Source organism: Pinus tabuliformis, chromosome 1_1 (assembly GCF_031772625.1).
Source record: "Pinus tabuliformis cultivar Carrire ecotype Pingquan chromosome 1_1, CPIR1, whole genome shotgun sequence".
Lineage (NCBI taxonomy): Eukaryota > Viridiplantae > Streptophyta > Pinopsida > Pinales > Pinaceae > Pinus > Pinus tabuliformis.
In genome coordinates, this window is record NC_142297.1 from 88719508 (window position 1) to 88737095 (window position 17588).

Genomic DNA, 17588 nt, shown 5'->3' on the forward strand with positions numbered 1-17588 from the left:
AGTGATGTTGGAAGGATGTGGTAGTTGAACAAGTGTGTGAGCATGATCCTCAACATCACTTGACAGTGGTGGAGCTGTTGGATGAGGGGATGGAAGACAATCAGTCGAAACAGTGACCACATCCGCATGAGATTGCGCATATCCATCAGTGAAGAATGTTGAGCGAGGAATAATTTCAAACCTCTTCTTGGGATGAGCAGATTTCTTAAGGCAATACTCGAATTGGTCCCAAAGATTGGAAAATTTCATCTAGCTCCTCGGAGCTTGAAACTACAAGTCATGAAAGCACTGCCAAAAATCCATGATCGATTCATGCAGAGCTTCCGTTGCTGCAACAATTTTTGGTCAATATGGCTTGGATCAAAATGATATAAAGTGTCTTCATTGAGATCACAAAATTTCTCAGGTGAGTGCATTTTTTTAGCCGGTAGGCTAAACAACCATCGAAGTGGAGATTCACGAAGTGTGTATGCAAGAAGCAAGCTGGCCTGCTTGTCAGAACACCCATGTTCCTCATGAAGCATGGAAAGAAAGACATGTAAGTACTCAAGCTAGACCACTTCGCCTTCACCATCATACGTGTAAGAGGACAAGAGATTGAAAAACTCCCTCATGATGGTGACATGTTCATGATTCGAAAAACATCATAGAGCGAGAAGAGTGCAAGAATCCATGAAAGATATGCAAAGTTCAAAATCGGATGAGAGAACACAACTTCTCATCTAGCCCTCCTTCTAGTGCCAGAAATGTTGATGGTGTTGGACCCGCCAAAATGTCAGAGGATCTCACTGATAAGAAGTCCCAATTAGACCTCAGACCATTTGGTGTAAGAGTCCCAAGTGGGTTGTACAGTAATGCCTTGACTGCGATTTCGTACAGAGGCAAGTAAGATAACTCTGTTGATAGTAAGGGTGTGTGTTAGGTCCCTATACTACTAATATAACCCCTTATTGCTATTAGTATAATCCCCTTATTATATTGTTGTGCCCATGTAGTCCCCATATTGCTATTATTGTGCCCCATATAAGTCCACTATTGTTATTATTGTGCCCTTACATTATTATTGTTATGTAGGCTCTGATTATATTATGACCCCTTAGACTCCTATATATAGAAAGGAGCTCTTGTCATTGGTATCATCCAAGAATTGTTCATTTGTGTAATGTAAAGGAGGTTTCCCCCTTGAAGATGCTGAATTATAAGGTGTTGATCTACCTTTTCTATCTTTTTGTGAGATGGTTTCATAACATTTGGTATCAGAGCTTTGGATTCTAGGGTTTCGCTGCTCCAAACAGGTCATTGTTGTATTGTTCGCTATCACTTTTTTTGTGATGTTTCAAAAGCTAAAAGAAAAACCCATTTGAGAAGAAATCTTGTTGAACCATGCGTCCGCATTTTAGATCTTGTCTCACTATATTTTCGGAGATATGATATGAGGAAGTGATGATTTTTGCAAGCTACAAAATTTCATCTAAAACAAGTCATCGTGGTGTTTTCACTATAACCTTTTTGCTACAAAGTTTGAGAAGCTAAAGAAAAACCCATTTGAGAAGAAATCGTTCTGAACCTCGGGTCCGAATTTTAGATCTTGTATCACTATATTTTTGGATATATGATCTGAAGAAGTTAAGATTTTTACAGACTCTTGAATTACATCCTAAACAGGTGACTTTGGAAAAATTGTCATATTTTTTTCTCTGAGCAACAAATTGAAATTTCATAAGAAGTTACAGAAAGAGGATAGACTATAGTTTTTTTTGCATATTTTTCAGATCCAAAGGTCAAAACAATGACAAGTGGTACGTCGTACAAGTTCGCTCTAATGAAACATTATATAATCAGGTCATCTTAAGAGATTGGGCATAACCCTTTCTTGGAGAATCAAATTTTAACTAGACTTTCAAGGTTGGAAAGAGGACTCAGAGGGCTACTGCAGGAGACAATTTCAGAACTTTAAGATCTAATGGTACAGCATTACAGTCATTTCAAAATTGATCTCTTGAAATCAAGAAAAGGCGATATGAGGAAGTTTGATGGAAAGGATCCAGTAAATTGGATACTACAGATGGAGCAATATTTTGATCTACATGGTGTACCCCTGTTACAAAAGGTATGTATTGCATATTCATATTTAGAATTAGATCAATTTTTATGGTATAAAGGGCTTTGTTCTCGTAAAAAACTTGTTACATGGTCAATTTTCATGGAGGAAATGATAGCACATTATGAGAATACAAAGAGAAACACCTTCTTTAGAGAAACACCACAACAATTGGGAGAAAAAAAGAGAAAAAGGGCTTTGTTAGAATTGTGATAACAAATACATTAAAGGTCATAAGTGTGCTGAGAAGAAATTATTGATTGTGGAGAGGACGAAGAAAAGGATCAAGACACGTCAAAAGAAGTGTATATACACTAGGAACCAACCCCAGAGAAAGAAGAAATGAATCCGACCATATCTTGTAAAGCATTGGAAAGAATTACCACTCCTAAAACTCGCAAGATAGAAGTACATATCAAGAAGAAAAAGGTTCAAGTAGGGAAAGATCACATAGATAAAGAAGAAATGAATCCGACGATATCTTGTAATGCATTAGATGGAATTACCACTCCTCAAACTATCAATATATAAGGACACATATCAAGAAGTAAAATGTTCAAGAATTGAAAGATCACATCGAGTCTCAAGAAATCAATCCGACCATATCTTGTAATGCATTGGAAGAAATTACCATTCCTGAAACTATTAATATAGAAGGGCATATCAAGAAGAAAAAGTTAAGAGTGTTCATTGATTCAAGCAATACCCATAATTTTACTGATTGTAAGATAGCCAAGGAGTTGAATTGCTTCCTATATCCAGCACCGGAGTGTCAAGTGATGGTTGCAAGTGTAGGAACCATAAATTTCTCTAGAAAGTGACATAATATCAAGCTATCAATCAGAAAATATTTATGGAATAGCCCAATGCTTTCCATTCCAATGGGTGGTGCTGATGTTTTACTAGGAGTCCAATGGCTACAATCTTTGGGTACGATAGCTTTTAATTTTCAAGAACTTTTCTTGAATTTTTTTTGGGTAGGAAAGGAAGTTGAATTGAGGGGTATCGAAGGAAAACCTGGAAAGATAATCAACTCTAATAGCAAGACAAAGCTTCTAAATAAAGAACAACGGGGTGTAATTGCACAATTATGTTCACTAGAGGATCCCACATCGAAATCATGTATTTCTCCAGATCTCCAAAACATTTTGGACAAACATGCCAAGGTATTTGAGACTCCCAAAGGCCTCCCACCTATTTGTTATCATCGTCATGCTATTCATTTGATTCCATGAAGTGTTCCTCCAAACATCTGGCCTTACATATATCCATATGCCCAAAGGAGTTGGAACTCATTCAAAAGTTGCAAAAGATCTCAGTTCAAACAGTATTGCGAAAACTTGACAAGGAAGGGAAAATCATATTGGAACCTAAAGCAGTCACAGAACTGAGAAAACGAAAGCTACAAAATAGACCAATTTCAGAGTATCTCATCAAGTGGAAGAACTTACCTGCTAAAGATTCCACATGGGAGGACAAGAATTTATACAGAAGCATCAAGAACTACTTAAGCGTTGATGACAACACTTTTTGAAGGAGAGGGGCATGTTAGGTCCCTATACTACCAGTGTAACCCCTTGTTGCTATTAGTGCAACCCCCTTATTACATTTTTGTGCCAATGTAGTCTCCATATTCTTATTATTGTGCCCCATAGAAGCCCACTATTGTTATTATTGTGCCCTTAAATTATTATTGTTATGTAGGCTCTGATTATATTATGACCCCTTAGACTCCTATATATAGAAAGGAGGTCTTATCATTTGTATCATCCAATAATTGTTCATTTGTGTAATGTAAAGGAGGTTGCCCCCTCAAAGAGGGTGAATTATAAGGCGTTGATTTATCTTTTCTATATTTTTGTGAGCTGGTTTCATAACATTGTGACAGCTGCGGTGAGCCAAGGAAGGTGCATGAAAGGTTCTAACACATGGGGAGTGAGGTGAGTGCGTCCCTTGGAAACCTATAACAGCACTCGGCTTAGAAGGGAACACATGAGTAAAGATGCATCACTAGCTGGAAAGCAAGATAGCGAGCAAGCCAAGGTGATTTTCAAACCAACAACACATCTGCAATAAGATTCATACAATTGCATACAAAATAGTTCATACACAAATACGTAAGTTAAAAGACATACATTGCTACAGCCACCAAAATAATCCAACTACAATTAAAACATATTTATGAAAATATGTTGGCTCTGTTTTATTAATAAGTGTAAGTTCCAATCATACAATACATCCATGTACACCCACTAGTTCCAATAGTGGAATGTTACAGCCACAACCACTTGCTCCTCCAAAGAGATATACCAACTCTGCGCATGGGAGAAGCCAAGTCTCAATACAATACTATCCAAGATTTTTCTAAGATAGTCCTATCGAAGCTTGGCTAACCAAAATCCCATAGAGGTTCTATTTATAGCAAAGGGTGGGGTGACCCTTAACATTCCCTTCTGTGACACTTCATATACCCTCATGACTCTTCATCTACTCTATGACTATTACATCCAACTATTGAGACTTGAACTTCCACTTGGCATGATGTTACATTACAATTCACATGTGCTCATGTGAGATGAAATGGCTTGATCAAGCCAGGAAAGACATCACTGACACTCGATCCGTTGTAGTGAGACCAACTCTTTGACATGCTTGTGATAGTGAAGGTGGTGAGCTAATGCCAAGCTTGGTCATCTGTGATGGTGTGCATGCATCCCATGATGAAATATTGCTGAAGAAAACTCTTGCCTTTGTTGCATCCAGGTGTATTGGTGTGGCTCGTTCATCCAAATCATCTACTAGCATGTGCATGGTCTTCTTGGGTGTGGCTGAACTGACAACACACTAATGCATACTATCTGTGCTGTTTTCAAGTATGTGTTGGTGGTCATGCGCATCAACTTTTTGAAGTACATGTTCAGCTTCAGTTGGACTTGCTTCTTGTGTTTGCCTTGGTGAGTGTGATGAATGGGTTGGATCGCATGCATGCACACAATGACATGCACACTACTGAATACCTTACATGCGATCAACAACACTGCTCACCATGCCTGCTCTATACCAGTTAGTGGGATAGATCTATAACTTGTATGGCCATAGTTTCATCCGTGAGTGCATGTTGCGCCCCCTGTTATTCTTGTTCCTACTGCAACTCATTTGCTTGTCCGTGCAGCTTCATGTTCTTTCCCGAGTTGCTGCTTCAACACATGCAACTCCTTCTTTTCTCCATTCTCTGTCTTCGTGTGATCTTCATGTCGTTTCGTCACCTCATAGACTGAGTCTCCAAAGTTTTTTTCATCATCAGTGGATCTGCTTGAGCTTGCAACTTTGTTTTGCCTCTGTGTTGTCAACAACATTCCTCTTGCATTCATTACATTCGGTATGCTACCTTCAGCTATTGTTCATGATGTTACTCACTATGATGTTGTTGCAGTCATATCTTGATCTCTGTGCCTATGAACAAATTGATGTCGTTGTGAGTAGGAAAGCTCATAGACACTTGATTGACTGTATCCCCAAGTGTGCTTTGGACGGTGTCTTCGACTTTGCTCTCTTGGAAACCATTGTACCTGTGTTGCTGAGAGGCAGATGAACACCTTCCATACCTGGAGACATGGCGATACTCATGGCAAGGAATCTATCAATCGAAAACAAAAATGAACTTAAGGAATGACTTGCAACATACCTGTGTGACTGATCATGAAGGTCGCCCAATTTCAGCCGGGAGGTCGGGAGACTGAGTGCCAAGAATGCGCAAGGCACATTCTAAGCTACTGGGAGACTGACTGAGTACTGGAACTGCACAATGCACAGTCCATTCTAGTTGTTGACTTTTGGAATTGCACAATGCGCAATCACAGCTATCGATGGTTGTAGGCTTAGTGACTGCATTGCACAATTTTCTGGGCTAATAGTCATTGTCCCTCAGAAATGCGCATTTCTGGAGAGGAAGGTAGAGCCTTCCTCCCCCAGATTGCGCAATGTTGTCTCAGTGAAGGTAGAGTCCAAACCAAGGTTGGCCAGACTCACTGACGGGCAACTAAAAGCAAATATGACAGTGAATGCATGGTGACACTAAGTGAAAAGAGAAGTGATTGACAGTGCATGCAAACATTGAATGAAATATTCAGTAAATAGATCAACATGCATGTGGGTGAAGCAAGTCGCTGAATCAGCAACCATTTGTGCAAAACAGTTTCATGCATGTGACAGCAGTGAGATAACAACGAAAAATGAAACAGTGCTAGTACAGGCTAGTCTGTATAAAAAAGATAGCAAGTGCTCACTGAAATCAAGCAGATAACATTCATACGAAGTGAAACACAAAAAATGCCAAAAATGCAACACGAGACAGGGAAAGTTGGCTTACCGCAAAATAGCTGAGTTGAATGTGCCGACAACTCCTAGATGTGATGTGGTATGCCAGAGATGCAAGGTTAATGTGTTGAATGAGCTTCACAGTGTCTTATTTATGAGTTTTGATAAAATCGAGGTTGTGATGCGCATACCAAAAATCTAGGGAAAGTGACACTTGGTGGGAGGTTTCTAAAATGATCCTTGGATGTAACCTCAAACTGCCAAAAATAGGTCCCTGAAATAAGGGATGCCTTTGCATGATGCCTTGAGAGAAGCAGCCCATGCATGCAAGTTAGTTTTTCTCATTCTTGAAGGGAACTGGTCCACTCAGCTGCACATGCACGAGGTTGTTCAACTGCTGGGAGAAAATGTGCATTTCTGGCTGGGAGCTGCGCTCGCTAACTAGAAGATTTGTGCAATTTCTAGGTAGAGCAGTTGACTATTGCCCAAATTTGCACAAATTCTGGGCTGAGCAGCCCTGCTGGGGAAAATTGCACAATTCTGGAGTCGAGCATGCTTCCAGACAAGATTGCACAATTTCTAGAGCCGAGCATGTTGCCAGACAAGATTGCACAATTTCTAGAGGGAAGGCTAGTTGCCCTCCAGAAATGTGCAATTTCTTAGGGGAGTTTCTCAGCTGCAGCTGGACCAAGTTCAAATGAACAACCTGTTAGGGGAATGCATCAAGCTGTGATCAACAGGTTGCCTTTGTGCAAGAAAAACAATTTTGCGAAAGAATGTGTGATTTTGTTATTTAAAATACATTTTTGAATGCATAAATAGATTCAACACCTTGAAAAACCCCATGGGAGACTCAAATTATATAGATTAAACAACTTAAACTCAAGTTTATAAAAATCTGGACCATATTTTGGTTAAAATTAACAAAAATCTAGTAAAAAAATCATTTGGTATATAACTTAGACTACACAATTTTCTACTACTATTCACCACAACACATAAATATAAATACAATTATCTCAAAATATATTGACTTTACTAATCCCTATCCATATATAAAATAAAACATACATTAAAAATTAAATTATTTTTAATATATAATATTTTTATATAACAAAAAAACAGAAAAAAATATATATATAAAACGTACTTAAAAATTTAAATTTAATACATTAGTTATTATTTGTTTGATTACGAAATCAAAATACAATTTTTTAGATTTAATAATTCCATAAATGTCTCTTCGCACTTTCTGAAAACGATAAAAATATTATTTAAAATATATATAATAAAACGTACTTAAAAATTTAAATCAAAATTAAAATTTAATACATTAGTTATTATTTGTTTGATTACGAAATCAAAATACAATTTTTTAGATTTAATAATTCTATAAATGTCTCTTGGCACTTTCTGAAAACGATAAAAATATTATTTAAAAAATGTCTTTCAAATTATTCTAAAATAATACTTTGAAATTATTCAGATTATCTTATATCAAATAATGTCTTTCAAATTATTCAGATTATCTTATTGATATAAGGAAAAAATATATTTAGCATTCTAAAATCTGTGGATCTCCAATTTCCACACATCAATAACTTTTAATATCATTGAAAAAGGGACAAGAATTTTGGCACATTCCTAATAACATTATTTTTTCTTCCCATTGAAGTTTGGAAATTGTAACCTGAAATTGCTTTAGACCTTTTTATATTAAAGTTTATCTAGAGGTTCGTAACCGATGTCCGCGCCATCGTAATTTTTAAGGAAAAGAGTAATGAAGTTGCTATAGTAAGTATTAGAAAGTATTAGAGTTTTTGAGAGTTTTTTTTGCGATTTATTTGTGGAATTTCGAACTAACAAATGTGATTCAAGATCAGAAACAAATTAAATGAGCATATTTTTAATAATAATTTAAACATATTTTCCATAGTTATACATTCTCCTATTCTTCGAAATTACTCAAACATTAAGATTCCTCAACAAAGTTGTTATTTAACATTGCCAACTAGCAACCCTGATACATTGACGTCATTGAGTTTTACATCTTTTACAATTCTGTCAGTGATAGGTTTCTTCCATTTACCAACAAATCCGAGCTATGTTCGATTAGCCCTTAAAATTGTGAATCAAATTTACAGCTATATCAATTTCGTCTGTTTCTCCATTTTAAAGACTAACCAATAGTTCCACTGCTTGTGTATTTAAGCCCAACTTTATAATCTCGGGAACATCAACATATTTCTTGATCATATATCTAAATATGAGGTTAAATGTATATATCAAATAAGATCATAGAAATTGAACGAAAGAAGATTTGCATAAAAGAGTCGTTGAACTTGTTAAGTTGTGTGACTATACAAAAATGGGCTAGAGTGGCTTCCTATCTTATATAAAAGAATGGAAGATTCATACCTTTCACTACTTATGATCAAAATATAGGATCTGGTTGTTTTAAAGTCCAACTCCCATGTTGGTAAGATGGTTGTCATTCAAGGCCTATTTTGATGGCTACCATCATTCAGCTCATCCAGACTAATTCTATTTCTTGCAAAAATGTCCGAGTTGCACTATCATCACACTAATATCATCTTGAGATTTTCTGGTTACTGCCACCTCTACAAGCTTTTTGCAAGCACCTATAGGGCCGCCTCCTAATGGTGTAACATTAAGCTGCTTCTCGAAACAGAGAGGCCTGGCAATATCCACTGCTTCTTGATTACTAACAACGTCCCACAACCCATCGGACGCCAAAATTAAAAATTCGCAATCATCCGTTATTTTAATCTTTCTGGTCTCTGGTTCAGCCGTTATCCATTCTGTGATGTGCGAATCTCCTATTGCCCTAGATACAGCCAGAGATCCCTGAACTCGCCAAACTCCGTGATGGAGGTACACAATTCCACCCAAATTCTCTATCCGTTGTCGCTCATCGTCCCGTTCAGCTCGATGATCACATGTAAGGGCTTCAGAGGCACCGCTTCTGCTAATAACTGCACGGCAATCCCCAGCATTGGAAACCACCAAGTTACCATCTATAATCAGAGCAGTTACACAAGCAGTGCCGCCACCGACTTGCTGCTTCAAAAAGTCTTTATCTGTTTTGAAGTACCCAGCTCTAATAGCATGTTCAAGAATGTTCTCTGTTTCATCTTCCATCCCAACCATAGCATCCACAATATTCTGCCCAATATTTTCAGAAGCGAAAGCTGCAGCTTTCTGACCGCTATGACCATCAAAGACACCAAAGAAAGCCTGTTTGGAATCACCAAGAAGATTGACAATGGCCTTGTAGGTGTCCTCCATGAATTCTCGCCGACCCTTTTTGCTTGAAACCTTATAATGAACACCCTCTACGTTGACATCCATTGCCTGCTCCGCTGCAGGGAACAACGCATTTAGGCTCGGCAACTGAAGTGGAATATCCAACCTCTTCGGGCGTTTCCTCTTTAGAGAAGGCAAAGGGCAGTTACCGGCAATCGAACCATCTTCACAACGAGAGACAGCCCTCGCTACCGGGCTCTTCCCGCTCTTCCTCCAAAGCAGATTCTCGTCTCTGTTAGTCAGCACAGGGCTCAGCTCAGACACCAAAAAGCTTTCCTTGATGCCGCTGGTAGTGGGGGTTTGGAAATCACCGTCCCCTGCTAATAATTCAATATCATAATTTTGTATAGAAGGGGACCTGCAGGAGCCCCGTACACAGGATGAGTTCCCTGCTAACATGTTCACAATCTGCGGATGCTTCAGCTACTGTTGATTATGATAGCGAACCTTGTTGTTCCCTTCGAAAACCACCCGATAATGATACTCTGCAACAGGGCGATTCATATTTCATGGCCTATAGCATATTTAATGCCGTCGACATGCAGGCATTTAACGGTCCTCCTTCACTGAAAGGGGCACCGTTAGATAGGAATTCACTGAAAGGGGTACCATTAGATAGGAATCGCCCTGTTGCCTTGTCGCACTGTTGCAGGGCAATTTCTATTTCATGGCCTATAGTCTATTTAATGTCATAGTTACCAAGTTTGAATTCGATTCTGAGCGAAAAAAATTTGACTCTCCAAAATTCAATATACATCTTACACTATTCGTCAATATACATCTTACACCATTATTAATAGCATTTTTTCTTAAATTTTTAATAATCTAAATTAACAATTTAATTATATTATAGAAGTTGCAAATAAAATTAGACATTGAAATTAGTAGAAGCAATTATTCTTGAATGGAAGTGAATGAGATATGGAAATTAGAAGAAACAATTCCTCTTCAATGGAAGTGAATAAGATACAATGGGGGAACAAACTCTTTAACATTAAGAAAAAGGTTAAAATTGTAAGTTGGTCAAGCAAAAGATAGTAATTAATGTTGTAGTTTTTAATGATAAATATTTAGGCAATTTCTTAATTACTAAATTAAAATATAAATTAAAAATCATCAAATTAAAATTCTTGTTTTTTTCCTAATTGTTCAGATAGAAGTGAATGAGATATTGGAATTAGTAGAAACAATTCCTCTTTGTCAATCAAAAGATAGTAACTAATGTTGTAATTTTTAATGATCAATATTTAGACAATTTCCTAATTACTCACTGAATAAAATATAGATAAAAAATCATTAAATTAGAACTATCAAGAATCATCAAATTAGAAATATTTTGCTATTTTCCTAATTGTACCAAAAGATAGTAATTAATGCTTTAATTTTTAATGACGAATATTTAGACAATTTCCTAATTACTAACTGAATAAAATATAGATAAAAAATCATTAAATTAGAATTATCAAGAATCATCAAATTAGAACTATCTTGCTGTTTTCCTAATTGTTTAAAAGATTTAGAAACCATACTATATTTTCTTTACAAATTTCTTAAAAGAAAAAAACTAAATTACAACCAATTTAAAAAACTAAATTACAACCAATTTTATTATGAATAAATAATTCCAATTACATTACTCATTCATCAAAGGATTATAAAAAAACTATTAAAATTAAAACGAAGAGGAAAAAAATATTTTATTTGTAAAAAAAAAAAAAAAAAAATATATATATATATATATATATATTTATTATTGTGAAAATAAAAATTTAATATAAAAACCATTTATTTAATTTCTATACATATTTTTAGAGAGCTTTATTATTTTTAATATAAAAATTAAACAAACAATAAACAATGTAAAAATTAATAACAAATCAAATTTACTAACGCATCAAAATAACTTTGATATAAATAGAACTTTAAATTTTTTAATCATTAATCACAAGAGTATTGCAGAACAATCAGGGAAAATTAAGTTTTTAGGGGGTCAATAGTTTTAAACATCTATATAAACAGAGAATTACGTTCAACCGTTCAATATCTACAACTGCATGACGAAACTAAAGCACGGAAAATGGAATATGAACGACTTCTTGAAGAACACAAATCAAAGAAAATTTTAAAAATAAATTTGGGAGACTGTGGCCGAATCGGACAGAATTGCCGAATTTTCGAATTCTTTAGCCCGATTCGGCCGAATTTGGTAACTATGTTTAATGTCGCCTGACATGCAGGCATTTAACGGCCTCCCTTTCAGTGAAAGCATGCTCATAGAGTGTGCTTTCACTGAAAGGGAGGCCGTTAAATGCCTGCATGTCAGGCGGCATTAAATATGCTATAGGCCATCTATGAGCGTGCTTTCACTGAAAGGGAGGCCGTTAAATGCCTGCATGTTAGGCGGTATTAAATATGCTATAGGCCATGAAATAGGAATCGAGTCCTATTTCCACCTCTATAGCAAAGTTAATGCTATAGAGATACCCCCTCTAATAGCCTCAGACAACATCATAAACCATGCATCCTCGACCATGCATCATAAACCGCATCCCTCTCCCGCACGGCATGCATCCCCATCCGGCTGCCCATCCCCATCGACCCTGCTCGTAAGTGGATGTAACTAATGCGAATGGACATTCCACTGACACACATTCAACGAATCCTCAGCGCTCAGGATTTGAAACCCTGCAGTCCCGCGCATAATTTGAAATTAAATTTAAAATGAAATGTAGGAGGCGTTTAGGATTTGAAACCGTGCAGTCCCGCGCAAAATTTGAAATTAATTTAAAATGAATGTGGGAGTGTCCGCAGTGCCGCCCAAAATTTTTATATTCCACACTTCCATTTGCAGAGATCAATGTCATAAACGAGAACCAAGCATTCGGGAGGCGAAAGACGCTGCGATTCGTTGTCGGTCAGCTGCACCATGAGAGTTTCCAAGGGCTTTCGCATTTTGTGTAAGACATCGAATATCAGGGGTATCATGCTGCACGAGATGTTACCGGTGTGAATCCCTATTCCATAGTTGCAAGGATTGCTAAGGTAATTGATGGCCTGAATTTGAGGCTACTGGTTAATAAGGTTACTGAGAAAATCTTATATGCCGAGGCAGGAAATGACGGATTTATGTTAAATGGTAAGGTCACTGAGAAAATCTTATATGCTGAGACAGGAAATGACGGATTTATGCTAAATGCTTGTATGTTGTATTATAGCTTCATGGCTTCTATAATAGAGGTGGTTGGGATTTTCACATGATACTCAATTCTTAGGTATGTTTCTTTATATTTTAGATTCAAGCCATACATAAACTTTTATTTTTGTCGCGAGTTTTGACATTGGCCTTCAGTTAATTATATCACTGAATAAAGATGATGGGGGATGAATTGCGAATTTGAAGTCTGGTTTGAGAAAATTATTAACTCTGAATATTTTTCCGAAGGTTACGGCAAAGACTTCTATACCCTTCAAATACACTGCGATTGGTTCTCCCATTTTATAAGTTTTGTTCTTTTATTGATATTTAAACAGTTCGACATGGATTTAGTTTCTGAAGAATTTGGCGGCTTCATGTAGTATAAGTGGCTCATGCAGTGAACAGTTTGTTTTCAGTTAGTGGATTCTATTTATTAAACCCAACACAATACGCTACAGCACACGGTAGATGCAGGTAAGACAACGGACAGAAGGAAGGAATACACACATTGAGTGAATCAAAGGTCGAAGACACGGGCAGGATTAATTAGATCGCTTGCTGGATGGTGAACTAGAGCTGGATGGCGGATGGAGATTTAATTGGGGGTTTGGCGCCTTGATGCTTGGCTGGCTTTACAAATAATCAAATGAGAGAGATTATTTCCCCATGTGACCAACAGAAAAGTGAGGTTACCCGTGATGCATGACCGAGGGATATGGTGCCCTGGTTGCCATATACGCCAGAGATGTACCCTATTAGCACCTTACCGGGGGAGAGCTGCACATCATTATACCCAGGAGATGAAAAATAATATTTTACCTAGCATTTTTAAAATAATAATTACCACATGGCTTGAGTTTCTGAAATTTTGATATATAGTTCAGTTAGCATTTCCAAAATAGGCGAGAAAGAACATGAGCGCAATATCACCGCGAACAACTCTATTCCGATGAAATTTTGAAGTTTGAGGTTTATCAAATGCTTTCTGGTTTAATGTATGATTTAGGTGGTTTTTGGAATAATTTTCATTGAATTTTGAAAAGGAAAGAGGAAAGTTTTAAGTAAATGTTTTTTAATTTTTTTGTGGGATAATTCTTAATCAAACTAAATAATATAACTATTGATTTTTTTTAACACTTTTTTTTTTAAATAATTTTATGGTTTTTCCAATAATTTCTATTTATTTTTAAAAAGGAAAAAGCAAAATTTTGAGTAAATGTATTTTAAAATTTTAGTTAAACAAAATAATTTTTAATCAAACTAAATATTATAATCATTGAAATTTTTCAACATTCTTTTATTATGCTTTGCAAAACTATATCTACATCATGTCTAATAGTGTTTTAGAGTGTCTTAACAAAGCACTAACTCTATATATATATAATTTTGAAAAGAACCACACAAAAACATATGCATTAAAGATATCTAAGAAATAACTTTTAAAAAATAAAAATCTAATATATTTCTATTTTAAATGATAACCATGTCAATATAAAAAAACAACAACAAAATTAACTTTATCATTATTTAGATATACATCCCATTAATGATTCATCTCTAGTTATTAAGCATATATGAAACATGATCTCCCCAACTTAAAAATGAGAAAGAAAATATATTTAAAAAATATTATACACAAATTTATATTTCAATGTTTATATTGGTCTTTACAAATTTAATAAATATCATTGGTAACATTAAATCTATATGTTTTTTTCTTTGATTTGAAGTTATTTTTTTTTAATAGTGATAATGTTATATTATTTATTATTTTAGTTAATGATTAAAATTATTTAAAAAATATATTGTATTATTCATTATTTTATATATATATATATATATATATAATTGGTAATTTTTTATAAATAGAAATTTATGGGGTGCAAAACACCTTGGCACAAAAATTAGTAAATTGTAATTTTATTACTATTAATAATTATAAAATAAATTTATATGTAAATGGAATAAATTTGAGCATGTAACCAGATTATAATATGGGCTAATATTATTGTTATCAATACCATATGTCTAAAAAATTATAATTAATTTCATAACTTGTTCATATGGCATTTTTTTAATTAATGATTAAATTTAGAAGGTAATAAAGATATAACTATTTTTGAGATAAATCTCCAATGTTGATTAGACTATTACTAACTAAAAATATTATAGAATATTCCACCTAAAATAGATTCCTATCATCTATTAATAATTATTGATAACTACCCCCGATCGGGGTGCGTGCCTGAGGAAGGCGAGGATGATGGTCAGATATGGTAGTTATGTTATGTAAGGGAAGGGTACCACCCACTGCCCCCCACGCACTCATGGCGATGGATGCAGTGGCCTCCCATATGCTAACTGACAAAAGACATGGGAGAAGTGGCAGTCAGGGCCAGGGTGGAGAAGGAGGTGAGGAGGTTAAGGCAGGACGGGTGATGGGACAGAGCAAGGTGGAATGGGATTATGAAGGAAGTCGGGACAGAGAGAGGAGTATAGTTGAGATTACGGGAGGAAGGAGGAGCGAGGGCGCAAGACAATGGAGCTTCCAACAATGACCTCTGCGAACTGTTTCTGGGTATGTTCCCTAGCCTTACAAGCCCATTACTATGTTTACTATGTTAATTCATGGCTGGGGGGTGCGAGAGAAGACCGGGGAGGGAAATTGGGGAGAAGGCCAGGGAGACCAGCGTAAGCAGGGGGGGATGGTAATTGGGTTTGAGCCAGAGTCTAGAGCCGGGAGAGAAAACCGGGGTTGGGACCTTGAGAAACCCCCTATGAATGAACGAGATAGCTGGTATACCAGAAAGGGTGGGGAGACTCTGACTGCGCATGCGCGAGGGCCACGAGAAGAGCAAAGAAGAGAGGCAACTCTTCTTGGCAGAGATGTGAGGCAACAGCACTGGGAAGAGGGGTGACGGTAACCTGGTTCGATGGGCTGGCGGTGGCACCGAGACATCACCCCTGTGAGTAGGCGAGAGCATTAGCATAACCACGGGGGTGGTGAGGCTACCACAAGGTAGGTGAGCAAGAAAAATGAGAGGCAGAAGAGTGGCACAAACGCATCAGGCAGAGGAGAGGCGCTGCATCTTTGGGAAGAGGGGCACCTAGGCAGAGGCAATTGTGATGGGAAACGTGAGGGGAGGGGAACCTGCATCCATTTGGAGAGGCATGAGACCACGTCCCAAGAGCTAATGCATATCGTGTGTGAACAGGCTCAGAAAAGAGAAGAGATGGCTTGACCTACACGTGGAAGAGGACGCGACAGAAGGGGGAGGGAGTCGACTCGAGCAATAGACCTGAGCACCTCAGAACCTAGGCATGGGAGGAAGCCGGTAGAATGCCTCAACAACAAAGCAACAATAGTTTACAGGGAAGGAAGTAATGTAGGCATCCGTAAGATTTTGGAAGAATGGGAGGAGAAGATAAAACAGGAGGAGGAGTTCGAAGAGGAAATGTAGAATTGGCGGGCTGTAATCCTGGATCATGGGAGTACTAGGGGTAGACTCACTCAGTTTAAACAGACACTATATGTGTATTGGCTCATGAAGAGCCTCATGGGGAAGGAAATGGAGAAAACATTAGTGAGGATGGCTATGACCCTCCAGGACATGCCCAATTACAAAAAAGATATGTAGACAATTCAATTCCAGTTGTGTAAGCACGACATCCACCTAGATTGAATCCAAAGGCACATCCTTTGCATTATCGAGCTTGCTGACATACTTGGAGACTCAACCAAAGACCCGGCTCTAGTGGAGTCAGCCTCAGAAGAACAACAGGATTAATGAGTTTCTTGGATGTTTTTTTTTTCTTGCGGGTAGCATTTACTTTTACTTATGCATGCTTATGACAGATAGACACATAGACTCTTATCATGATACTAATATGTATATAGCTTGGTCAGATCGACTGAAACTATATTTTTTTGGATGTTTTATAACGAGGATAGGTGGCCAACAGACTTGGTTTCCCACTCGACAAGTTGAGGCCACCTATCTCACATATGTGGTGTAAACTTGTGTTTTATAAATAGAAAAAGAAGGTCCTGCCAAGCTTAACAAAAAAAAAAAATATTGATAACTAAATTAAAATTATGAAAGTTTTATTCTCAAATAAACATAATATTATTTTTAAGGTCATATCATCCTAGGGTGGATTATGGTTTATCGGAATGGATATTTTCTCGGCCGAACTTGGTTTGAATCCTCGGGTCATTAACATACATGGACCATGTCATCGGCGAGAGGATTTTTGGCAGCGTTTCCTCATTCTATCGATTACTTCACCCGATCATCTGGTCCTTGGGGGTGACCTCAATTTCTCCCTGGGTTTTGGGGAATCATGGGGATCCCAAGCCCAAGTGGATCCTCTCTCAGGGTATATGATGAATCTATTGGAGCAGCATAATCTTACAGATGTCCCCATGAACAAGCCCCTTCCTACTTGGAGGAATATAAGGGTTGGGGAAGCAACTCTAGCTAGAAGGCTTGATCGTTTCCTAATTAAGATGCCACTATTACATCAACTGAATAGATATAGACATTGGGTGGCCTCTAGGGGCATATTTGATCACTCACCCATATATTTGGAGATCCTTGGCCCCCATTCAAAGCCTAGATCTCCCTTTAAATTCAATCATGTGTG

General features: G+C 37.0%; 1 pseudogene; it reads right to left on the reverse strand.

Annotated features, from left to right (window-relative positions):
• Positions 1-8840: 8840 nt before the first annotated feature.
• Positions 8841-10144, reverse strand: LOC149211783 (putative protein phosphatase 2C 53 pseudogene; annotated as a pseudogene).
• Positions 10145-17588: the final 7444 nt, after the last annotated feature.